Consider the following 27605-nt stretch of genomic DNA (forward strand, 5'->3'; position numbering starts at 1 on the left):
GGCGGCAGGAGGCTCCCGCCACCCACTCGGATGTCACTATGGATGATTTGCGCCCCATTGCGAACCAGTAGTAAAGGTAAGTGGAACCCACCCCTGCTGCAACCTAAGCAGAAGCTAAATAAAACAGATGGTCCTTTAGATAACTAAGACCTATGTCATGAAGGGCTTTATAGGTAAAAAAAATCAGAATCTTAAATTTCACCTGGAAGCTACCAGTATAGCTCATGGACCAAAATTGTTACATGGACCTGATGAGATATGCCTAAAATTGCCTGGACCACTGCATTCTGGACCAGCTGCTGCTTCTCGGTGATTTTCAAAAGTTACCCCTTGTAAAACTTATTGCCAGTAGGCCATGCACGCATTGCATTTTGTGGGTTCAGGCGTGTGCGTGCGTGTGCGTGCACTTTGGGCACTTGGTCTGGAAAAGGTTAGCCATCACTGTTCTAGTCAATCCATCTCAAAAGGTTGCTATTGTGAGGAAAATAGGAGGAGGAAAGAATATTATGTATGTTTGCGATTTTGAGATTTATAAAGTTTTAAAGACAGGATAAAAAAATCTAAAAACAAATAAAAAAATACATCAGAGAACAATTCCTATATTTCTAATACGAAAAGGGACTATGGATGTTGTATTATAGTATATCTAGAAGACACTAAGTTGGGGGCTGCTTAGATCAATATTTTGCATCCTTGATAACTTCTAGCAACATAGATTTCACTCCAGAATTTTCAGCAATGGCCCTGCAAGGCCGGGAATTCTGACTATTTATGTCCATAGAATTGGAACTGCCAGTTGGAAAACCTTGGGTTAAATTGTTACATTCAGCAGAATTTGTTATTCTTTTCTGGATTTTTCTGGATTAAACAAGAGATTGAAAATACATGCATCCTATTACCTCAATTACAGCAGGCGGTACAACATAAAATAATTCACTTCCAATTTATGAGATATAGTTAACTTCCAGCCTCAGGTTTGCGGATAGTTGTTTTGTCTGTCCATTATTTCACTTTCTCACATCAAATGTTGCAATGTTTTGAGTTGACCCCCAATACCTTCTTAATTTTTATTTTATGAGTGGGCAACCCATAATCTTCAGGATACATATTTATTTTATTTTATTTTATTTTTCATATTTGTATACCGCCCTACTCCCGAAGGACTCAGGGCGGTGAACAGCCATAATAAATACAAATACATATAGAAGTTAAAAACTATTAAGAAACAGATTAAGTAATTTAGGCTCAAAGATTAAAAAACATCCAAATTTATCTAAAGAGGTTTAAAACCCAATTTAAAAGACAGTTTAAAAGCCAATTAAAAAGGGAGAGTTAGGCCAGACCAGCTTGTTGGAATAGAAATGTTTTCAGGGCTCGGCGGAAAATGCGTAAGTCTTGGATGTTTCGTAACTCCGGGGGAAGCCCGTTCCAGATGGTAGGTGCCCCCACAGAAAAGGCTCTCCCCCTGGGGGCCGTCAGTCGACATTGTTTGGCCGACGGCACCCTGAGGAGTCCCTCTCTATGGGAGCGAACTGGTCGGTGAGAGGCTATTGGTGACAGGAGGCGGTCTCGTAAGTACCCTGGTCCTGAGCCATGGAGCGCTCTAAAGATAGTAACCAAAACCTTGAAGCGCACCCGGAAGACCACTGGGAGCCAGTGCAGCTCGCGCAGGAGGGGGGTTACATGAGAGTGCCACATTGCTCCCATTACCACCCGCGCGGCCGCATTCTGGACCAGTTGGAGCCTTCGGGTGCTTCTCAAGGGGAGCCCCATGTAGAGAGCATTACAATAATCCAGGCGTGAGGTGACAAGGGCGTGAGTGACCGTGCGTAACGAGTCCCGATCCAGAAAGGGATGCAACTGGCGAATCAGGCGAACCTGATAAAAAGTCCTCCTGGCTACGGCCGTCATATGCTCTTCAAAAGACATCCGTGAGTCCAGGAGGATGCCCAAGTTGCGAACCCCATCTGTGGGGGCCAACGACTCGCCCCCAATAGTCAGAGATGGCGCCAACTGACTATATCGGGACGACGGAAACCACAGCCACTCGGTCTTGGATGGGTTGAGTCTGAGTTTGTTCCTCCCCATCCAGATCCGTACGGCCTCCAGGCACCGGGACATCACCTCGAGGGCATCATTGGGGTGGTCTGGGGTGGAGATGTACAGCTGGGTGTCATCAGCGTACTGATGGTACTTCATCCCAAAACCACGGATGATCTCACCCAGCGGCTTCACATAAATGTTGAATAGAAGGGGCGAGAGGACCGATCCTTGTGGCACCCCACATATAAGGGGCCTCGGGGTCGACCTCTGCCCCCCTGTCAACACAGACTGCGACCGGTCAGAGAGAAAGGAGGAGAACCACTGTAGAACAGTGCCCCCCACCCCCAACCCTTCCAACCGGTGCAGCATGATATCATGATCGATGGTATCAAAAGCCGCTGAGAGGTCTAATAGGACAAGGACTGAGGAGCAACCCCTGTCTCGAGCCCTCCAGAGATCATCAACCAATGCGACCAATGCTGTCTCTGTGCTGTACCCGGGCCTGAATCCCGACTGGAACGGATCTAGATAATTCGATTCATCCAGGTACTGAGGCAGTTGTCGTGCAACCACACTCTCAACAACCTTTGCAACAAAGCGAATATGCCCAGAACAAAGGCCATCAAAATTACTCTATAACAGAAGAAGAAAGCAGTGGCAAAAACTGTGGACAAAAACATATTTTTTTCGATGACAGGCAACCGTTTGAGTCCCAGAACTTACACACAACCTCACATTCATCTGTCATGACCTCCAACCCCTTGCTCATAATCACTGCATTCCTCTTCTGGTACAGAGCAATTTTGAAGGCCTTTGTTCTGGCAGCATGTGTCATGAAGATTATGGGTTGCCCACTCATAATATAAAATAATAATTAAGAAGGTATTTGGGGGCAATTCAAAACATTTTGTTCATCTATCCAATTTGATGTGAGGAAATGGAATAATGGACACAAAACTATCATCCACAAACCTGAGGACAACAGAATATCTTAGATAGAGCAGGGAAAACCATACAGCACATATTTCTGTAACTTTCTGTACAGTCCTGCACCTACTTCCTAAAACAGCTGATACATTCTGCCTAAGAGTAGAATAATCTGGAGACTCTCTCTCTCCCTCCCTCCCTCTCTCCTATTTAGAAATTGGCAAAGACTTCTGCTAATTGTAAACTTGTCCCAGATAAGTTTGTAAGGAATTATTTCATTGAAAATAGGAAACTAGCGTGCTCTTGTAATATCTGCAGCTTTGAATATCACAAATCCTTATTAGGATAGCTGATTTATTTTCTGCTAATTGTGTATTGGTCATGTCCACGATGGCAATCATTTTGTCAATAGGCAAATCTTCTGTAGCAACCATTTTGTGAATCCAACAGCTACATGCTCTCAAAATTCTAATAAGGCCAAAAGTTTAATGCTTCTTTTGAATTTGCCTAGTTTTTTACACTATATTAGCCTCCTGTGTGCTTACATAGTGATCACACCATCACTTTTCATTCCTTCCTTTTCTTTTGTGGTAATAAACACATTTATAATAGTTCCCTGGAACTTCATTCAGCAGATCTCTGATGAGTTCCATTGATCTAATATTTAAAGCTACTATAAATCATGACAGTGAGATAAGAGAGGCATATCTTAAAGTCCTTTGGTATAGTTTCAGTTAATAAACTCAAAATCCTATGAATGTCATCTTCTGTAGAGGGTTATTCAACCAATGAAGCTTAGGTATTCTAATCAAACCTAGCTACAATTTCTGCATCCTGAATTTATGTCCCACTAAACTTACAGGGGTTTCTTTCTGAGTAGATGAATTTGCACTGCCGATTAAAGTGGACATGAATGTAAATGTTTAAAAAGAAATCCAAATTTATTCTGAACTATTGGACTAGAATTATTAGTCTTTACTAATGTTAAAAATAGCTATTATAAAAATACAACAAAATATAACAGAACGCAAAGATTTCCAGGTTTTTTTTAAAATTTAGAATTCATTTTTCATTAAACACACAGTTTAGCATAGAAGTTAGTCCAGCCAAAGATAAAGAACATTTATAATTTCTGTACTGGCCTAATTTTTAGAAGTGGGGAACAACAGTAATTTGTTTTTATGATGTAGGTCAGTGTATCAAGGATGTCAACATTAGAAGCAAAAAAGCTCCTACATTTATGCCAGTGTATGCCAGTATTAGAAAGAAGCCCTGAAGCTTCTTCATGTCATTGGATTTTTGATGAATGTGTAATTTCCCAGCTAATATAATAAGCTCTACCCTTCAACAGTTTTATTATATCTCTGTTATTTTATGCATGACATTGACAGCAAATCAATGGCAACCTGCTACAATATTCTATCAATTCAGTTTCCTTGCCACATCTTGAAAATCAAGGGATTTTTTTCCTCTTGCACTTCTTCATGTCATGTTTATGGCTGGGAACAGCTATAAAGCACTTAAAAGCCAAACGGGGAATAGAGCATCAGTCAAACTTAAGCAGGTGAAAGCTGGGTAAACCAGTGGATTAGATTGTCAAGGAAAGGTACATGCACTGAAGAGCCATTAACAAGTGAAGGTCACAGGGAGCAAATCTGGGTAAATATGGACAGCATCAAGTAGGAGTCATGCACAACTGAGCTAAGAACTACAGTTAATAGCAACAATAAGGTCCATAAGAAATAGCTTTAAACATACTCAAAAGCTACAGTAGTGGCCAAAATTGTGGAAACCTTTTTGGAAAAGTATATTTTTGAGGTTTGATGGCTAATAATATCACTTTTTTTGAAGTTTCAAGATAATCATATTCCACTGCTGGAATAGCCCAGACCTTAACCCAATTGAAAATCTATGGAGCCAACTAAAGAAACTTGTTAGTCAGAAGTGACCCAGCAATAAAACCCAGTTAATAGAAGCAATCATTCAATCTTGGTTTCACATTATAACAGTTGCAGAACTAAAAGATTTGGTTCACTCCATGGGAAGACGTTGTAAGGCTGTAATTCATGCTAAAAGTTACCCAACTAAGTATTAACTGACATGGTGATAATTTTTGTATATCTCATTTTTTCTGTGATCATAATTTTTGTATATCTCATCTTTTCAACGTGTTTTACTTTTCTTCTTTATACTCTAACTGCTATTCTAACAGTAAATCCTTCATAAAAGTTATTGCATTACATTCTTGATGAAATTATCTTTCCATTGATATATAATTTTATGGTACTACTCCAAAAAAAGTGGCGTTATTAGCTAGTTTTAGAAAATACATTTTTCCCAAAAGGTTTCCACAATTTTGGCCACTACTAAATCTTCCTAGAATCCACCTGTTTTTTTTTTTGTTTTTTTTTAGAAAATTTTTTATTGAAAATTATTAAAAAATACAGAAAAAAATATAATAATATGGATAGAATTGCAGAGAGTAATATAATACATATAGAATTTTAAAGTATCAATTTTTGCCTGGAGAAAGTACAAACTTCCATTAAGTTAACTCATCAAAAGAAAGGAAGGTTTAACCAGAAAAAAATTTCTCAATCGTCATGCAGTACTCCTGGAAGTATTTACCCACGTTCACATTAAGGTTAATATTTTTGTTCTTCTTAAGATTTCTTTTTTTGCAGCCAAGCATACCATCTGTCCCAGCTCCTATATAACCCCGATTCTTGTCTATCTCGCAAAAGTCCAGTAAGCTTGTCTGCTTCTGCACAGTCCATGATCTTTGCAATTAACGTAGCCTCCGATGGGATATTTTTGGATTTCCATTCTTGCGCGAACGAGATCCTGGCTGCAATGATGATGTGGAGAGCGAGATACCAATTAGATTTGTTTAAGTTCTCTGGTTTCATGCCTAGTAAAAATGTTTCCGGGTTCAAATCTATTCTACATCCTATGATTTCTAAAATCCATTTTTGAATTCTAGCCCAATATTCTTTTGCTCGGGGACAGGTCCACCAACTATAAAAGTAAGTTCCCATAGCGGCGTTGCATTTCCAGCAAACCGGAGAGGTCCCCGGGAACATCTTCGATAATCTAGCCGGGGGCAGGTGCCATCTATATAGCATTTTGTATATATTTTCCTTATAGGAAACTGACATTGTTAATTTTAACATTGTTAACATTGTTAACCCAGATTTCTTCCCATTTTTCAAGTTCAATCGAGTATCCCAAATTTCTCCCCCAGGCAATCATTGAGTCCTTGATGACCTCCTCTCTAGAATCCACCTGTTAATTGTCAAAAAAATGTGTGAGAGTTCCATACCCTGAAAGGCTCTGCTTTCATTGCTCATTTCATCTTGACTCTTGTTCTTAAAATCATCAGTGGTCTCTAAAACTACTACCATGATAGACTGGGTAGATCAGGGCAGGGTGACGAGGAACAGTCTTGAGAATGTTATCTGGGAGGAGTTTGATGCTGTGACTCCCGATGATGTGGACAGGATTTTGGGGAGACTTAGTGCGGCCACATGTTTACTGGACCCGTGTCCCTCCTGGTTGGTACTGGCTTCCCGGGAGGTTACACGAGGCTGGCTCCAGGGCGTCATTAATGCTTCCTTGAGTGAGGGTCACTTCCCCGCTGCCCTGAAAGAGGCGGTGGTGAGGCCTCTCCTCAAGAAGCCGTCCCTGGATCCAGCAATATTGGCTAACTATCGTCCTGTCTCCAACCTTCGCTTCATTGCGAAGGTTGTTGAGAGTGTGGTCGCGCAACAGTTTCCACAATTCCTGGAGGAAACATCCTATCTGGATCCGTTCCAGTCGGGTTTCAGGTCTGGGCACAGCACGGAAACGGCATTGGTCGCGTTGGTTGATGATCTCTGGAGGGCTCGGGACAGGGGTTATTCCTCTGTTCTGGTCCTATTAGATCTCTCAGCGGCTTTTGATACCATCGACCATGGTATCATGCTGCACCGGCTGGAAGAGTTGGGGGTGGGAGGCACCGTGTTACGGTGGTTCTCCTCCTTTCTCTCCGACCGGTCGCAGTTTGTGTTGGCAGGGGGGCAGAGGTCGACCTCGAGGCCTCTCATTTGTGGAGTGCCGCAGGGATCGGTCCTCTCGCCCCTTCTGTTCAACATTTATGTGAAGCCACTGGGCGAGATCATCCGTGGCTTTGGGGTGAGATACCACCAGTACGCTGATGACACCCAGCTGTACATCTCCACCCCAGGCCACCCCAACGATGCCCTTGAAGTGATGTCCCAGTGCCTGGAGGCTGTGCGGATCTGGATGGGGAGGAACAGGCTCAGGCTCAACCCTTCCAAGACTGAGTGGCTGTGGCTCCCGGCATCCCGATATAGTCAGTTGACTCCATCACTGACTATTGGGGGCGAGTCTTTGGCCCCCACTGAAAGGGCTCGCAATCTGGGAGTCCTCCTGGATAGGCAGCTGTCTTTGGAGGAACATCTGACGGCTGTTACCAGGGGGACCTTTTATCAGGTTCGCCTGATTCGCCAGTTGCGGCCCTTTCTTGATCGGGATTCCCTGTGCACAGTCACTCACGCCCTCGTCACCTCTCGCCTTGACTACTGTAACGCTCTCTACATGGGGCTCCCCTTGAAGAGCACCCGGAGGCTCCAGCTGGTCCAGAATGCAGCAGCGCGGGTAGTGATGGGAGCAACATGGCGCTCCCATGTAACACCACTCCTGCGCGAGCTGCACTGGCTCCCGGTGGCCTTCCGGGTGCGCTTCAAGGTGTTGGTTATCACCTTTAAAGCGCTCCATGGCATAGGGCCTAGCTATCTCCGAGACCGCCTGCTGCTACCGATGACCTCCCATCGACCCGTGCGCTCCCACAGAGAGGGCCTCCTCAGGGTGCCATCAGCCAAACAATGTAGGCTGGTGGCCCCCAGGGGGAGGGCTTTCTCTGTGGGGGCTCCCACCCTCTGGAATCAGTTGCCCCCGGAGATAAGAAGAATCCAGGACCTCAATGCCTTCCGTCGTTCCCTGAAAACCTATCTTTTTCAGCAAGCCGGGTTGGCTTAAGAAGAAATTTTTAAAATTTTTAAATTCTTTTAATTAGTCTGTGATTTTTAATTTTTTGGGCCAAATTTTATATATATTTTTAAATGTTTTAATATTTGTATTCTATGTTTTTTTTATCTTGGCTGTACACCGCCCTGAGTCCTCAGGGAGAAGGGCGGTATATAAATTCGAAATTAAAATTAAAATTAAAATTAAATTAGAAGCCAGCAATTCTTTTGCATCCTCAATTTCTTTTAGATAGCACTATTTGATCCAATCTTGTTTTTAGTTTCTAATTGTGAGGCCCTCTGGTCATTTGGACCCATCTAAAAAACTATTTCCTTGAAACATTATTCTGGATGAGCACAATATATGTGGTTGGGGAATTCTGGGAGTTGAAGTCTACATATCATAAAGGGGCCAAGATTGAGAAACATTGCACTAGACATACCATCCACCTCTGCTTCCATTTCATCAGACCAAATAAGTTATGTACATGAATGTAGCTTTGCAGGGCATAGTGAGCTGAAAGTTTATATGTGTCCACCTTTCTTTTTTAATGGAATACTGGAAGTTAAATATGGAGAGGAAAAAACTCAGTGATAAGAAGATAGAAGCAGAGTGCAAGCTAATTGATTTGTGTTCTTAAAATTCAGTTATTGCTAGCTCAGGGTCAGTAATGATTACCTGACAATCATCTCTAGTGCTCAAACTATGTAAAATATTTGGAATCCAGATATGATAAGGACAAAGTAAGGGAATTACAAGCTGGAATATAAAGCATGTTTGAATGATTTGTCTATGTATCAGAAGCTCCGTAAGAAAACCAGGGGTGAAATCCAGCAGGTTCTGACAGGTTCTGGAGAACCGGTAGTGGAAATTTTGAGTAGTTCAGAGAACCGGCAAATACCACCTCTCACTGGCCCCAGAGTGGGGTGGGAATGGAGATTTTGCAGTATCCTTCCCCTGCCATGCCCACCAAGCCATGCCCACAGAACCTGTAGTAAAAAAAATTGAATTCCACCACTGAACAAAACATGTAGTATAGAACAGTAGGATCCTTGGTGTTTTCTGATCTTTGTTGTTTGCTTGCAGTTGTTTCATTATCCAACTAAGAAACATCACTGTGCTTCATCACCTATGGAGCAGGGCTTCTCAACCTTGGCAACTTTAAACTGTGTAGATTTCAACTCCAAGAATTTTTAGAGCATGCTAAGGTTGAGAAACACTGGTATAAAGAGTGAGGCATAGGAAGCTTGCTTGAATCCATGTTTAGATATCTATAACAATATGATTAATTGATCTATGATTACTCATTGGATACTATATGGTTTTAACAGCATAATAAATTGTTAGATGCTATCTGGATTATCTGGGAGTTGCAGCTCCAATTTAGCTAAAGGCACATCTAAATGGAAAAAGTGTGCATATGTTTATATAATGGCAGATTTTGGAAACATTAAGACTGATTTTACACATTAGAAATGGCAGCTATTATACCTTATCTTAAACAGTAAGGCTATTATTATCAGCCATTATGTGATGCATTATCAAAGATAAATGCCTCTTATCATTCTGGCCATTATGCAGTCATGGACTCTAAAGGACAATTAACTACAAAGGTGACTGCAATATTATAATTATTCCTTTCTTTGCCTCTTCCTCTATCTAGGAGTTGTCATTACTCGAGTAATAATAGCAGTGAACATCCAAGTTAGTAATGCAAATGTTTAATTTCATTTAATGTTTTGCTTGATGAACGTATCTTTTCTTTTATGTACACTGAAAGCACATGCACCAAGACAAATTCCTTGTGTGTCCACTCACACTTGGCCAATAAAAAATTCTATTCTATTCTATTCTATTCTATTCTATTCTATTCTATTCTATTCTATTCTATTCTATTCTATTCTATTCTATTCAGTTGACCTTTCTACCAATATTTGACTGTAAGAATGAAGTGGTCACAACTGAGATACTTTAGCTTTGCAGTGTTAACAATAGAAGTTGAATTCCTGGATGGAGCTGCAAAATCAGGTATGCATGTACTTCATCCTTTGTGATAATAAAAAAGGAACAACTAGAGAGGACACACGAAAAGGAATAAAATTCACAAGGGAAAAAGAAAACAACGATACATTCTCCTTCCTGGACATCCCCATCAGCAGAGAAAACAATGGCAAATAAGAAACAAACAAAAAAACCCCAAGCTAAACTAAGTGTTCCATTACCAAAGTAACAACCCAATCTTCCATTAGAGAAGCGGTATATGAACATAGTTCAGATAAGAACAAATGCACTGCAGTAACCCAGGAAACAGATTGTCTATACAATATCTTCCAACAAATTTGATATCCACGCATCAAAAAGTGCCTGTCCACACAGCCAACTGCAGCACAACCAACACAAACTATGAAAAAGATAACACTATTATACATCAAAAACATCTCAGAAACAATCAATAAACTATTTCAGCTGCACCACATCACACCACAAATCCACTGTAGCACACAAACCAACTAAAGCCCTTAAAAACATCTTAAGTAAACCAAAAGAGGCAATAGCATAAGAAGAAAAAATAGGAGTCATCTACAACATATAATAAAAGGACTGTAACAGCCACTAAGAAGAATAGTGCCAAAGCAGAAGATTGGCAGAGCCCGTCCATGAAAACCAACTAACAGTCAAAAGACATGATGAAAACTCAATCTCACAACACATGGACAAACTCAACCATAGTTTCAACTGGGAAGCTGTGTGCATCATAGACCAAGCTGAAGCCAAAACCATTAGACAATTCCTGGAAGTGTGGTCCTCAAACAAATCAGCCATCAATCGATACATAGACACAAATTGCATCTACAGACCATTCAAAAGAGACAATAAAAATGAAGAAGGAAATAAAAAGATCAGATCACGACCTCTTTAGCAGCCGACGTCCAGATAAGTAGGAATGAACACCAGGCAAACAAGCAGAAATCAGTACCCTAATAAAGGAACTACTAAGGAGAAAACCACACCCACACCAAAATGTGATGGCAAGCTACTGTACTGTGGCAAGCCACATTCACTCATACAGATAATGTTACTTAACATGAAACATCTGCAAGCAAACATCCAAGCTCAGGGAGCAACAAGAACTCTACAATTCAGCCCTGAACTATATTTATTTATTTATTTATTTATTTATTTATTTATTTATTTATTTATTTATTTATTTATTCAATTTATATGCTGCCCCTCTCCGAAGACCCAGGGCGGCTCACAACACACTCAAAAATCACTATAAAACACTTTTTATAAAAACCTTAAAGGCATTAAAACCCATTCACACCATTCATGGCCGGATCTCGTCAGATCGCAAAGCGAGATCAATGGCCCCAGGCCTGCTGGAAAAGCCAGGTCTTCACCGCTTTTCGGAAGGCCAATAGAGTGGGGATGGTCCGGACCTCAGGAGGTAACTGGTTCCAGAGAGCTGGGGCAGCCACAGAGAAGGCCCTCCCCCACGGGCCCGCCAGCCGGCATTGTTTAGCTGGTGGGACCCAGAGGAGACCAACTCTGTGGGATCTTACCGGTCTCTGGGAGCTATGCGGTAGAAGGCGGTCTCGAAGATAACCTGGCCCTGAGCCATATAGGGCTTTAAAGGTAATAACCAACACCTTGAATTGTGACCGGAAACCAATAAGGAGCCAGTGCAGCTCACAGAGAATTGGTGTAATGTGGGTGTACATAGGTGCACCCATGACAGCTCGCACGGCTGTGTTCTGGACCAACTGTAGTCTCTGAACACTTTTCAAGGGTAGCCCCATGTAGAGCGCGTTGCAATAATCTAACCATGAGGTGACAAGGGCATGAGTGACTGTGAGGAGAGCCTCTTGATCCAAGTAGGGTCACAATTGGTACACCAGGCGAACCTGTGCAAAGGCCCCCCTAGCCAAAGCTGTCAGATGTTGCTCTAATCTTAGCTGTGAGTCTAGGAGGACATCCAAATTGTGAGCCCGTTCTGAGGGGGACAATTTCTCCCCACCCCCCCAGAACCAAGGATGGACAATTGGCATAGTCTTTAGGAGGCAATACCCACAGTCACTCGGTCTTGTCTGGGTTAAGTCTGAGCCTGTTGACTCCCATCCAGACCCTCACAGCCTCCAGGCACCGGCATATCACATCCACCACATCACTGAATTGATATACCACATATTCTTTTCTACCGAAATATTTTAGCCTCATATTACATTTTTCATGTTTTATCTCAAAATTAAAGTGGCAAGGGCTGATTGGTATGTTACAATAACAATCTACAAGTTAAAGGAAGGGCTTTACCCAGTGGTGGGATCCTACTGGTTTAACAACCGGTTTGCTGAACACGCGCACCAGATGCGCACTGCGTGAGTATGCACAGTTTGCAAAAAATTGAACTTCCGCGTTGTTGAGAGCAAGGAAAACAGCTAAGGAGCTGCAATCCACTCTGCCGCCCCGATCAACTGGGCTTCAGAAGCAGAAATATAGGTGAGTATAATGCAGGGATGGGCGGGCGGGTCCATTTCAAAGAAAGAGAGAACTGGTTCGCTCACAGCTGAAAGTCGGAGTTAACGGTTCGCTCGAATCAGTCCAAACCAGTAGAATCCCATCACTGGCTTTACCTAAGGAGAAATAAGTAGTTCTTAGCCTGTAATGATGTAAAGGCAGGCGAAAGAGCCATAATTTGAACCTGGGTTCTTTCATATAGAGAGTTTGCATTTTAGGCACTTTTGTTGCCGAGAGTAGAAAGCTCCTTAAAAATGAAGAAAAGTAGCTATTGCAGATGTTAACTAATTAAAATTGAAAAGAATATTTAAATAAAGTCTGAACAAGCTATCATCAGGGTTAGACTATATTATCTCCAAGGGTTTTCCAGTTTTACGATTCTCTGGAAACTTCAAAAACTATCTGTAACAGAATTTTGGAATATGAAAAGAAAGAAAAAAGCAACAACAGGCTAACCAAGTAGCCATTAAATGATATAGCCCTTCTGTGAATATAATTTTAAGCAAACCTGAGTTCAGTGAATTCTGTGTAGAATATCATATATTGTATGATATGTTGTAATTAAGCCATGTTACCCTCCCCCCCTCACAGGCTTGGCCCTCCATTCTACCGAGGGCCTACGTCGATGACGGGTTTTGGAACCCCGAGAGGTGGCATGCAGCAAAAAGAAGAGTGAGGGGATTTTTGATTAATACTTATACAAAGTTTTTACGGGGTTTTAGGAAGGGGTGGGAAGGACCTGGGGGGTTCTGTAGAACCACAGAGCGGCAGAGTGGGACTGAGGCGGGAGGAGAGAGGGAGAGGGGTTAGATAGGGAGCCGGGGGATGAGACGAAGGGCCATTCCATCAAAACAGTGAGTGGGAGGGGCAGATACGGCGGGTGCAGGGGGCGTATCATGTACGGGGAGTAAGCGCTCGCTGGTTGCGAGTGGTGGCGTGCTCTGGCCCCCAAGGCTTTTCTTGTATTCCAGGTTGTGCAGAGTCTCAGGGCCCGGGCCTTCGGTTGTTGTTGTGCAATGCTAGGTCTGCGACTAATAAAGCCCCCCTCATTCATGATTTAGTTCAAGAGGGGGGTGCGGACCTGGCTGGGATGTCGGAGACCTGGCTGGGCCACGAGGGGGGGGTTCCCCTCATGGAGATGTGCCCACCAGGCTTCCACGCATTTCATCAGCCGAGGGCCCAGGGGAGGGGCGGAGGGGTAGCGGTGATTATTAAAGAAAGTCTTAGTCCAAGGGAGGCCACTGTTCCTCAGATAATTGGTTGTGAGTCCCTCTTTGTGAAGTGGGGTCATGGGGTGCAGATGGGTTTGCTGACCATGTACCTGGCTCCCTGCCACGTGGCAGCTGCCCTGCCTGAGCTGCTCGACGTAATAGCCGGGTGGCGGTGGATACCCCCAGGCTTATGGTCATGGGGGATTTCAACCTGCCATCCGTCGGTGAAACGTTGGAAGCGGCTCGGGAGTTCATGGCTTCCATGATGGCCATGGACCTGACCCAGTTAGTTCATGACCCTACCCACATAGGGGAACACACGCTAGACTTGATTTTTGTCTCTGGTCAGTGGCTGAATGATCTCACAATAGGGGATCTAGTCATTAAGCCCTTGTCATGGACAGATCATTCGCTCCTTCAGCTGGACTTTCGTACCGCTCCCCCTCGCTGCAGGGAGACGGAACCGACCAGGTGGTTCCGTCCCAGGCACCTGATGGACCCCGAGATATTCCTGATGGAGCTTGGGCCATTCCCAGAGGCTCTGACTCATGGCTTGGCTGAGGAGCTGGTGGCCACCTGGGATAGGGCGGCCGCCGGAGCCTTGGACCGCGTCGCGCCTTTGCAGCCTCTGACCCAGTGCCGTTCTCAATTGGCTCCTTGGTTCTCCGAGGAGCTGAGAGAGATGAAGCGCCGGAAAAGACACCTAGAGAGCGATTGGAGGACCAGCCGTGCTGAATCAGACCGGACACTGGTGAGGTGTTATATCAAGACCTACCTAGTGGCAATAAGAGTGGCAAAATCTAACTATTTTTCCACTCTTATTCCATCTGCAGAGAACTGCCCAGCCACCCTGTTCAGGGTGACCCGCTCTCTACTCCAGGTGGGAGCGAGGGAGGACCCCTTGCAGGGTAGAGCTGAGGATTTTGGGCAGTATCTGCATGATAAAATTGCTCAGATTCGGCACGGCCTGGAGTCTGATTGGATAGTTTCGGATGGGATGACGGAGGCAAATCTAGAGACTGTTATCTGGGAGGAGTTTGACCCTGTGATTCCTGAGGACATGGACAGGATTTTGGGGAGGCTTAACGCTACCACATGTTTACTGGACCCGTGTCCCTCCTGGTTGGTACTGGCCTCCCGGGAGTTTACACGAGACTGGTTTCAGGAGATTACCAATGCTTCGCTGGGTGAGGGTGTCTTCCCAGCCACCCTGAAAGAGGCGGTGGTGAGGCCCCTCCTCAAGAAGCCTTCCCTGGACCCGGCTGTTTTAGCTAATTATCGTCTTGTCTCCAACCTTCACTTCACGGCAAAGGTTGTCGAGAGTGTGGTGGCGAGGCAACTTCCTTGATTCCTGGATGAAGCTGTCTATCTAGATCCATGCCAGTCGGGCTTCAGGGCGGGTTACAGCACGGAAACGGCATTGATCGCATTGGTTGATGATCTCTGGAGGGCTCGGGACAGGGGTTGCTCCTGTGCTCTGGTCCTCCTAGACCTCTCAGTGGCTTTTGATACCATCGATCATGGTATCATGCTGTGTCGGCTAGAGGGGTTGGGAGTGGGAGGCACCATTTTACAGTGGTTCTCCTCCTTCCTCTCTGACCGTACGCAGTCTGTGTTGACAGGAGGGCAGAGGTCAACCTCGAGGTTCCTCACTTGTGGGGTGCCACAGGGATCGGTTCTCTCGTCCCCCTCTTTAACATTTATGTGAAGCCACTGGGCAAGATCATCTGTGGCTTTGGGGTGAAGTGTCAACTGTATGCTGATGACACACAATTGTACATTTCAACCCCAGGCCACCCCAATGATGCCCTTGACGTGATGTCCCTTTGCCTGGAGGCCGTGCGGATCTGGATGGGGATGAACAGGCTCAGACTCAACCCCTACAAGACTGAGTGGCTGTGGTTTCCGGCATCCCGATATAGCCAGCTCACACCATCACTGACTATTGGGGATGAGATCTTACCCCCCTCAGAGAGGGCTCGCAACTTGGGCGTCATCCTGGACTCACGGCTGTCTTTGGATGATCATATAATGGCCGTGGCCAGGGGGGCTTTTTATCAGGTTTGCCTGATTTCCCAGTTGTGCCCCTTTCTGGATCGGGACACCTTGTGCACAGTCACTAATGCCCTTGTCACTTCCTGTCTGGACTATTGTAACACTCTCTACATGGGGCTCCCCTTGAAGAGCACCCGGAGTCTCCAACTGGTCCAGAATGCGGCCACGCGAGTAATAATGGGGGCAACTCATCGCTCCCATGTAACACTCCTCTTGCGCGAGCTGCGCTGGCTCCCGGTGGTCTTCCGGGTGCGCTTCAAGGTGTTGGTTACCACCTTTAAAGCGTTCCATGGCTTAGGACCTGGTTATTTACAAGACCGCATTCTGCCACCGTTTTCCTCCCCCCGACCGACATGCTCCCACAGAGAGGGCCTCCTCAGGGTGCTGTCGGCCAAACAATGTAGACTGGCGACCCCCAGGGGGAGAGCCTTCTCTGTGGGGGTCCCTGCCCTCTGGAATGAATTACCCCTGGACATACGAAGGATCCCCAACCTCCGCGACTTCCGTCGTGCAGTGAAGACCCTGTTATTCCAGCAAGCTGCTCTGATGGGATAAATGATTTTAATTTGGTTTTAATGGGGTTTTAAAATTGGTTTTAAAATGAGAGTTTTAAATTCGGCCTATGATTTAATTATTTTAATCTGCTTTTAAATTCTATTTTGTACATTGTTTTATTATGGCTGTTCACCGCTCTGAGTCCTTCAGGAGAAGGGCGGTATATAAATAAAATAAAATAAATAAATAAATAAATAAATAAATAAATAAATAAATAAATAAATACTGTATCTCTTATAAGTGACTCACAGATTCTTTGACACCATGTACTTGCAAAGGAATTCCTTTTCATTCCTTAAATAAATGCCTGATTTATTAAAGTTTTATTCTGAGTAGGCAATCAGTAATGCTGCCCTAATAGCAGTTTTTAAATATAATTTGTTTCTTATAGTAAATGGTTTTCTAGTTTGAAATATTGTATTATATTCCTTCATGAACTTGACATTGGCTGATTAGGGGCTGATTAGCCTTCCTAATATGGTGCCCTCCAGGTTTTTTCATCCCAGTGGCACTATGCAGAAATCTCAAATACATTGGTTGCATTGACTAGAATGCTAGCAGCTCAACAATTTGGAGGGCTGGTTAGAAAAGGCTTCCTCTTAATTGATTACCAGCATAAAATTCATGGAAGAATGACTTTTCAGTACAGGAGTTGCTTGAGAGTGAGATGGGCAGCATATGAATCTAATAAATAAATAAAAAACACATTTTAAAAATAACTTTTACAATTTCATATGATGTCAGACTTTGCAATAATGCATAGCTGTAGCAAATCAAAACTCCTTCTGGCCAGCAGACCTAAAGTAAGGAAGGCAAAGGTCCTGCTCGTCTTCCAGAACCTACACAGCATATGACATGTAGAAATACGTTAATGAATTAGATAAAATGAGCAAACTGGAAAGATCTGACAAAGTTAGATGAATAAAGCCAATGCTTAATCTTTTGGATCTGATTCAGAATAAAACATGGCTTAACTGATTTATTTTTCCTAAAATGTCAGAAAGACCTTAATTACTTCAGAATCCAATTACAAGTCTTTTGAAGAAAATAATATGGCCCCAATTACATTATTGTGAAAGTAACCAAAGTTAGCTATTTTCTTTCCAACTCCTTTTTAAGCTTCCATCCGCCCGGCTTTCCTTTTATCTTTGGAAGATTGAATCCACTGGGGAGCACTTATAACAGCTCAGAAGCTGCAGGCCCAGGATTGTATGTCCTCTAGTTTCTCCCCAAAGTTACCATGAAATTATGTAATATCAGGGTTGTGGGCCTGGGTGAGGCCTTTCTCAAATGCAGTCTCCACATGGTGGAATGATTTATCCCATGAGGTTCAGAGGACTGCTAATCTTTTGTAAGACTGTTAAGATTATGGTTTCATGCAAATGGTGGTTATGAGCTGACTTTTTGATATGAGTTCTCTTTATTATCATTGGTTTTTGCTTGTGGCAGTTTTATTAGAACTTTGGTCAGCATTGTCACTTGTGTATAGGATGCTTATTATAGAGGTCTTGAGCCTCTGGAGTTGACAGAAGAAATAAATGAATTGTCTTATTTAGTCAAAATAAAGATAATTCTGATTTAGAACATCAGAATTCCGTAACCAAAGAGTCCTTTCTCTGTTACAACGTCCTTCTTTGCTACCTTCTCATTATAAGATTGCAAACTCTAAACACTACCAGGAATAGTCCTAGATCCCTTCTATATCCCATAAATATACTTGTATATTAGAGTATGTGTGTTTGTGTGTGTGTATCCACAGTTGCCAGAAACCAGATTCCAAAGAGGAAAAGGACAAACCAAAAAAGGAAAGTAATCATAACATAATTGAAAACTATTGATTAAAATTAATCATTGTCTTGATCTTCCATCTTTCTGGCACTCCTGGCACTCTATCTGGAACTTACCTGCAAAGGTCCCTCTGGATCATGCAGATTTACTCATGAAGAGCTGCCTTCCAATGTATAGATGAGTGATCTCATGCTTTCTCCTTGACTGGAAAAAGTCTGCAGGTCCAGGCTCACTGCCTGGTTGCCTTTTTCCACCTCAGCATCATCTCTGTGATACAAAGATATGTGGGCTTGATGTACGCTCCCACAGAGAGGGACTCTTCAGGGTGCCGTCGGCCAGACAATGTCAGCTGGCGACCCCCAGGGGGAGGGCCTTCTGTGTGGCAGCACCTGTCCTCTGGAACGACCTGCCCCCAGAGTTATGTAGGATCCCAGATCTCGGTGCTTTTCGCTGTGCCCTTAAAACTTTTTTATTTCACCAAGCCGGGCTGGTTTAACCCCCGCCTTAGATATTTTTAATTGTTAATTGATTTTAGTTGGGGTGTTTTAAATTTATTGGGCCAAAATTTGTTTAATTCTTTTTAAAAAAATTTAAATTTTGTATGTGATGTTTTATTCTTGGCTGTTCACCACCCTGAGTCCAGTGGGAGAAGGGCGGTATAAAAATCTAATAAAATAAAATAAATAAATAAATAAATGTGGTACCAGAGATGTGGTATTAGAGTAAATCTGATACCACAGTGAAATTCTGAAGGAATGTTAGAAAAATGTTCCTAATAATTTGAGAATAAAGCTAAATAACCTTATGCTTCCCTTATACTACTAAATTGTAGGTCTTTCCCCCCCCCACTCTTCCCTTACAAAACGGCACCATTTCCCATATTTTCCAAAGTTTCCTATAATAGTATAAAAAATTTTAACAGGTTGAGTAGGTGTAAATAATAAGAAAAAATTGCTTCTCTTTTTAAGAAAAGAATTGGCTAAATTATAGTGATATTCACCTACAATCCTTATTTCCATTTATTCTTCTATAAATCTAAATTATTTCCTTTACATAGAATCCTAACCAATTCTTAATATGTAGTGTTTCACAGAGTTATTCCATGTTAAAGAAGTGGTGACATTAAAGAATGAAAATTTTCTGTCTATCATAAATTATATTTCTCTTGTGTTTTGCTACCACATTTTCACTACCCATAATCCAAAGATTTGACACTTTCATTTGCAATTGTTTTCATTCTCTGAGTGTAAGATTTTTTTAAAAAACAGAGGTTTTTTCATATTATTTTCTTATTATGTGCTTGTCTGACATTGCTACCCTATTATGACATTTTAAAGAACATATTTTTTCTATAACTATTCAGATTTGATGTAAATACTGAGTAGCGTGATTAATAAGACCATGAAGCTCCGCAGTTCTTAGGTTCTTTTATTATTTCATATTATAAAAATGTTCTGCTTATCTGGCTGAAAATAAATCAGATTTATAGCCTTCTGTTAGCAGCTCAACTCTGCACAGCTCTTCAATTGGCATTTCTATGTCTTACCAAACTACTTTTTCATTTAATCTGTGGATGGATTCTTGTATAAGGTCCAAGTTATTTGCTGTACAAACTGAATATTAACTAACACTGGTAGCATGCTTATTTATGTAGTACCTCAAGATGAGGTACTAAAACATTTAATACTTTCTTTTTTTTTAGCAATGGAATCTGAAAGTGATTTATTAAGCTTTCAGGTTTTCAACATCACTAATGAAATCACTTTGTGGAGATGTTAGTGACCAGCCATTTTTATTTTATTTTATTATTGTTTGCTTGTTACAAGTACATCCAGTTCCAGTGATTCCTGACAGATTTGCAGCAAGAAAAAACAGTGGATTCCTGAAAACATGAGCAGAGAAAGAAAATTGCGTCCTCTTTAGTACTTGTTTAGCTGTAGTAGAATTGTCTCTAGGGAATGATCCATCTCAGAATATATAGAGTGTACCAAATTAAACAAAAAATGTTTGTTCCCTGTTATGTTCCATCAGCCTTCCAGATTCTGGAGTCTCCTAGGGTGGTTATATTGGTTGAAATGGGGAAGCACTGCTGTAGCTGTATACAGCTGGAATATATCATATCAAGGGTGGTTGACTAGATATACAGTAAATCTGAAACCATAGCATTGTTGCCAAGACAAGTTTGATATTTAAGAACTATAGTATGGCAAAAAAAAAAAAAAAACCTGTTGCCATTGCATTTCAAATTCTCCTGATTATGTAATATTAAGTCATGCACTGTTAGTTATATTCTACCAGCAGCCTTTGAAAGGGAAAAGTAGAAAGTGAAGATATGAATCTTATTTTGATATTATTAAACAACACAACCCTCAGCTTTAGCTATAGGCAGTGAACAATGCACTTCAAATGAGTGCGCATCTTGAAGAACTACTATATTTAAACAAGGAACTGTTGGTTACTAAGATTGGTTTTAATCTGACATCAATAACACTTAAACTGAATCTTTTTTCAATTGACTATTTCTTTTTGGAGATTGATTTTATGCCTTTACATTTCCAGTTTTATTCTTAGAATTCTTTTCCTTTCCCGCCTTGCCTAATTTTTTGTAACATCTTGCCTGCTGAAGAGTTCAAAGTTCACATATGCTTTTATGCTTATTTTGTAGATCCTGGTAAAAGATACTGTATCAACGAGCTATGGATTTTGGATGCATTTTACATTTCCCCTCCACAGATTTATGTAGGTATGCCTGTTTTTCTACATATGGAGTTCTATAATGTTAGAAAGTAAATCATAAATAGTAATTTGTAGCAGTGGTGGGTTCCAGCCGGTGTTACTACCAGTTCTCTTCGTGTATGTGTTTTGTGCGTGATCGCCACACGCGTGCTCGCTTCGCTCACACGCGTGCCAATCTTGCATGGAGCGTAAGCGCATTAGGTTTCTGACTAGCTGAAGTACGGCAAGCCACTCTGCCGTGCCTATCAGCTGGGCTAAAAACAAAGAAATAAAGGTAGGAATAAAGCGGGAGCCAGGTGGGAGGGCCCAGTTCCCAGTCACAGAGAACTGGTTCGGTGACATCACATCGTCACTGCTACCGGCTCGGCCAAACTGGGAGCAACCCACCACTGATTTGTAGTATTTCAAACAAAAATACTTTTTGTTTTAAAAATGTATGCCTACTAAGAAAGTGGCTATTCAAGACAACAGAATGCAACTGTGATCGAAGATGCTTTGTCAAAATAGAATGTAATCCCAAAATGATGTTTTGATTACTTTTTTTCTTGGGTTTGGTGCTATCCTTCTTCAGATTAAAAAGGAAAGCATGTGTGTTTTGACTGCAGATATGGAAATTCCTTAATCATTAATTTGTGAGAACTACACATTTTGTCAGACCTACCCCAGTCTGATCCCTTAGGGAAGTAAAACTCTCAACTCCATTTGAAGTGAAAAGGCACTTTTACTAAGAGATGCTGATTGCAGTAGAGTCAAGTGATATCTAAAATTCCATGTGCCAATGCAGAACTAAACTCCTGGTTTCCCCTATCTCTCCCCCTTGGTTCATCCAGACATAGCCAATCCAGCACTGCCGTGATGTTATGAGAAACTCTGATGTTTGGGCAGATGAAATTCCATACTCAGGGCAAACGGCCTGGAAGATGCCAGTGTGCCAGTATAAACTGGAGTCCAAGCTGCTCTGTTCTTCCTCAACTGTCAATTCCCCCCTCCTAATTTCCTGTCATAAAGGTATACAGCAAATTGCCCATTTGTTCCCCCCTCCCTTCCCATTGATGACAGAACGGAAGCGCCAAGCCGAAGCTGGTGGTTCTGACACATTTTGGCTTTGATTCAGACTGGCCATGTTCAAATGTCAGAGAAAGCAGAACTATAGAAAATGAGCACAAAGCTGGTTTACTCTATTTGGTATCTTACTGGCTCTTCTTTCTACAGGCATAACTAACAAATACAGATGGTTCTGTCCAGCATTTATTTAGCCTTATGGGAACTAGTTTATGCACCTGGCACATTATAAAGGAAACAAGGCTAAATTTATTCATATCCATAAACAAATCACAGACAGTATTGTTTAGATTTGCTGAACTATACTTGCTAACAGTTTAATTTACAGGAAAGGCAGGATAAGAAGAGAAGACAGTTGTAAACGGTATGAGATTGAAACACTATCATTTGAGATACGCAGCTAGTACTACTTTATTAAACAAAAAGAAAAAAATAGATTTTGAAGAACATATTATTAAACTAAAGATGAAAGATGAAATGTTAAATATTAAGACAAAAAAAAATCTCTACTCGCATGTTTAATTGACAGCTAAGAAATGAAGTAGTGAAGTTTATTTTCCTGAGTCTAAGAATATATAAAGATGACCGAGATATTGGAAAGCAAGAAAGGATATTAATTTTAGGGGACAAAATAATGATAAATTTAGATAAAATCATGAAGGATAAGAATACTTCAATGTTCAGAATAAGTTAAGCAAAAAACTTGATTTTTATGACTGAAATTTGGACATTGAGGATTTAAAGTCAGGAAGACAGATATTTTTGAATCACATGTAAATGATTATTAAAGAGTACCATCAACTGAAAGAACAATCAATCAAGCAATCTATCTACCTAGCTCAAATAAAGATTGACTACTCCCTTGAGACTAAGAGCAGCAGCTGTTAACTCACCTACTATGAGTATATGATGTAAGCAGATGATGGAACAGAAAAATTATTATGCTTGGCAAGATTAAGGAAATACAAGGCAGAAAAGACAGCAGATAAGATTGGTGATAAAATAAAACAGGAAGACCTATGGTTTAATGCTGGAGACAGGTAGAAATGTAACAACATACTGACAAGAATTGAGGTCCACTTCGATGCCATCTAATTAGCTTTAATACAATTTAGTCAATCCCAAAATTATACCTCCAAGCCCCCTTAGTTTATGGTCCTTAAAAGCTATAAATTGATAATCTTTCTCCATATATCCAATCACTGCTTTCTTAATGTTTGGATATTGTTTTTTGGAATTTTTTACTTGGTTTAAATCTATAAAGTAAAAGTTGGAAGTTATCTCACCTAGTTTCACTGTTCTGTCCACGAACCGCTCTAGCACAAGATCTTAGTGTCCCGGTTGTCCCAAGCTTGTGACTGACCAAAATGGCCATCATTCCTGATGCTGTTCAGGAGAGCTTTCTTTGGATCAATGAGGAAATTGCAGTTTCCTCATGATTGACAAAATCCCTCTCCTTCCTTGACCACCCCTCCAGGGCAGCTTGACCCCGTAGGGTCTCCTGGCAAGCAGTTGCTGGCTGCATTTCACTGAGCCCAGTGGAGCTCCACTATTCTCCAGCTGTTCCTGCAGCGACATCAACTGGATGTTCCAGATGGGTATCATTTTGGTAGGCAACTTAATAGGGACATAAAAGGCACCCACAACTGGGTGTCCCCCAGGCAACCGTGATATCACCATTGAACCTTTCACCACCGAAATGCTTTGGTGCTTCTGATATGGAAATATAGCATAGGTTTTTATATGTTTGTGGGTATTGTTTGTGGGTATTAGCATAATTAATAGTATATTAGTACAATTAATTGATTATGTGCCATCAGTTAGAGTAACATCACAAGATTCCACTGATAGATTTTTTTCCAGGTAGACCTATCCCAAACAGGTGCTTCAGGTTTTCCATTGGTGCACCAATCACAACTATAATTGTGTCCATCTACCATGCTGCTGGTCATCCTCTGTTTCATTTTCCTTGCACTTTCACAGCATTATAGCCTTCACCCTAAAGCTAGGTATTCACAAAATGTGTTGAAAGTAGGATAATTTGGGCCTGAACATTTGTGCTTTCAGTGACAACTCTGAATTAATTTGTCTGATGATCCATTTGTTTCTTTTCTTGACTATCTAAGGCAGGGCTGTCAAACTTGCAGCCCGTGGGCCAGATGCGTCACATGCTGGCCATGCCCACGCTCGGTTTAGCGAAGGGGAATAAAGTTATACAGTTATAAAGTTATAAGGTGATACATCACGTGACGACGCAGGTTTGACACCCCTGATCTAAGGTGTCCTCACAAATCACCTCCAATGTCAGAGTTCAAAAGCTTCAATATTCCGTTTCTCCTACAAAGTTCAACTTTCAGTTCTATAGAATAAAGGGAAAACCATTGCCTGCCCTATTTTTATCTTGTAGGTATAGATATATCCTGTTACCTGAATAACATCATAGTTACTGTACTAAGTGCTGGTCTGTGCCATATTCTTGACTAGTATTTCCTTTATTGTCAATAGTTGATCCTAAAAAGGAGAAGCTGTCTATCACTTCACTATCTTCATTGTTATTTCTAAGACTGGTTACTTGTATCCCTTGTTATTAGCTTGATATTTTTTATATTTAATTTTTCTCCATTTTTTTCACTATGGCTTTCATTACTAAAACTTTCAGATAATTCCATTTTCCGTTATTAGAGTAGTGGTCCATATATCAAGCCCAGAGTTGATCATTACAAGGTATGTTGCAGGGTCTCCTTGAACTAAGCACAAAATGGATTTATATAAAGAAAGTCTAATTTTCCATTATCTCTCATATGGTTCACAAACATATGAAGTTACATTTAGCTTGCCTTTCTATTCCTTTATTGCTTAGAGGAGGCAGGTTTGCATATTTTGGCACAGGTCTGTTTTATTTAGAAAGGTCACCCATTATCCCAGGCTCTTTGTGATTAGATTCTTAGAGTAAAGGACCATGTGAAAGTTACGTGGGTGTAACTAAAGGTATGATTAAATTCTGCTATAATGTCCCTAAATTCTTATCATTCACCAGATGAGTACCTTAATATTATATTTCATAGTATTTAATTTAAACTTCTCATTCTTTAATGGTGCTTAAGTCCTATCAGTTTCTTGCTGTTTTCCAAAAGTTTGAGGGAATAGCCACAAACCCTTCAGGTTTATCTTCTCTTTATTTATTTATTTGCATATAATAAACATCATTCATTAAAGCAAGATAAAGATATAATGTACACCACCTAGAGCCCCTCTCTGAGAAGGATGGGTGGTTTAGAAATAGGATGTATAAATAAAAATAAATAATGCTGGTTTTCAGCTGATCTCTTATTTAAGGACTTGCTTTGGGTTAAAAAAAAATTCTAGAACACAAGTGTTTTATGTCCAAATATAATAACACTGTCACTTTAGCACTTCATGACTAACGACAACAATGAGTAGAACAATGTATTTTTTATTTACTTGATTTTATCTCATCTTTATTACTTTATTACTGTGTTTCCCCAAAAATAAGACCCTGTCTTATATTTTTCTGAACCCTGAAATAAGTGCTTCGCCTTATTGCCATGCGCTCAAAAGCTCAATTAGGCTTATTATCAGGTTATGTCTTATTTTGGGGAAAAAAGGGTAGGTAACTCAAGGTGGCAAATATACTTAATACTCCTTCCTCCTCCTATTTTCCACATAGAACAGCCCTGTGGGATGGCTTGGGCTAAGAGAGAATGACTGATTCAAAGTCACCCAGCTGGTTTTCATGCCTAAGGTGGGCCTAGAACTCACAGTCTCCTGGTTTCTACACCAGTGCCAGGACAAGAAATAATGGTTGGAAATTTATCAAAGAGAAATCCAATCTACAATTAAGGAAAAATTTCCTGACACTGAGAACAATTAATCAGTGGAATGGCTTGCCTCCAGAAAATCTGGGTGTTCTATCACTGGAGGCTTTTAATAAGAAATTGGACAGCTATGAGCTGTGGTGGTGTAGTGATCAGAATGCAGTATTGTAGGCTAATTTCTGCTGACTGTCACCAGTTTGATTCTGACTGGCTCAAGGTTAATTCAGTCTTCCAATGTTCCAAGGTTTATAAAATGAGGATCCAGATTGTTGGAGTCAATATGCTAACTCTGTAAACCGCTTAGAGAGGGATGTAAAGCACTATGAAACTGTATAAGTCTAAGTGCTATTGCTATTGTTATTTGTCCAGAATGGTATAGGGTCTCCTTCTTGAGTAGGAGGTTAGATTAAAAGATCCTCCAATTCTGTTTATTGTTACCTTAACCACTTCTCCAAACTGGATCTCCTATGTGGAATTAAGGATTTTCGGTATCCCCTCTTTGTCTAAGATATTGCTAAAATTAGGTAATTTTCTTCTGCCATTCTCCCTATGCCCATCATTTATGAGTATATATTCTCCAGGGATTCTAGGACCACACTTAAAGAAATATTGGTCTATACTAATGATGGTCACATTTTCCTTTCACTGTGTCTAATAATAATTCTTCCCTTTTGTGTATCTACTCTCATACACAAATGCAGACATAAAACACACAAGTGATTCAGACAGACTTAAAGAAACCAGCTAGACCACTTCTCCCCTTTTCTGTTTGGCAGCCCAGAATGTTAATCCAGGAATGTGTCAGAGCCAACTGCTCTCCGAATGTTAGCAAAACATGTCCAGTCAATGAAAATAGTCTCTTTTATAGCCAGCAACTGTCTTGAGGCTGGAATCTGTTTTTTATATTTTTTTTATCTTCTGTAAACACCATGATACGTTATATTTATTTATATAAACGTCTTATTTATTATACGCAAGCTGAAGGGAAAAAAAGGAGCTATATTTAAATATTTCTTCTTTGAACAATTCTTGCAAATGTTCTGAGTAAGGAAATCATTGTACAGACAAAGGGGAAAAAACCATTGTACAGAAAAAGCAAAAAAATACTAGGATCCTTGGAAAGTGAATTTTATGCCATAAAAGCAACAACTGAGAATTCAACACCTTAAAAATTACATAACCAGATTTTTTTTCCTTGCCTAAACCTTATAATTATCTCTGTTCTAGTAACTGAAAGATTCAGAAGAGAAAAGCTTTCAAAAGAAGAATGCAAAAGTAATGTGTGTGGTTTCATCGTTATTTTGTTCCCAGTATCGTCATACCAAACTATCCTGACAAGTAAACTCTGTCTCAGATTATCAACACTTTGTTTGCTTTCATATGATCATTTCAGCAATAGCCATTAGCAGTTGAAAAACATGTTTAAAATAAATAATCAAGATTGGGGTGGGGTATGGGTGTAATTGGTCTACATATAAAGTATTGGGCTGAATTTAGTTTGTTTGACATTCCTCAAGCTAAGCCTAAAGCTGGTTGTATGAAACTTGTCCTCCTAGTTCAACCTATGCTTTAACATTTATTCGGAGCAAAGGTAAATATCCCAGTTAATTTTTATGTAGCTATTCTATCAAGGCTGCATTTCTGATGGTACTGGACATTTTAAGCATTCCTAAAATATTAATATCAGGCACAAAGCTAATGTAGATGACTTCACTGTGGAGAATAGAGATCTAACAAATAAATTCTTTGCAGGGTTTATCCATCCTGAAAGAGGCCTTTTAAAAAATGGCTGACATCTTTTGCTAGGGACTATAAGATGCTGCTTCTGTATTGTCCAGATGGCTCTTGT

Source organism: Pituophis catenifer, unplaced genomic scaffold, assembly GCF_029215685.1.
Source record: "Pituophis catenifer annectens isolate HBS135680 unplaced genomic scaffold, rPitCat1.0.hap2 SCAF_4, whole genome shotgun sequence".
NCBI lineage: Eukaryota > Metazoa > Chordata > Lepidosauria > Squamata > Colubridae > Pituophis > Pituophis catenifer.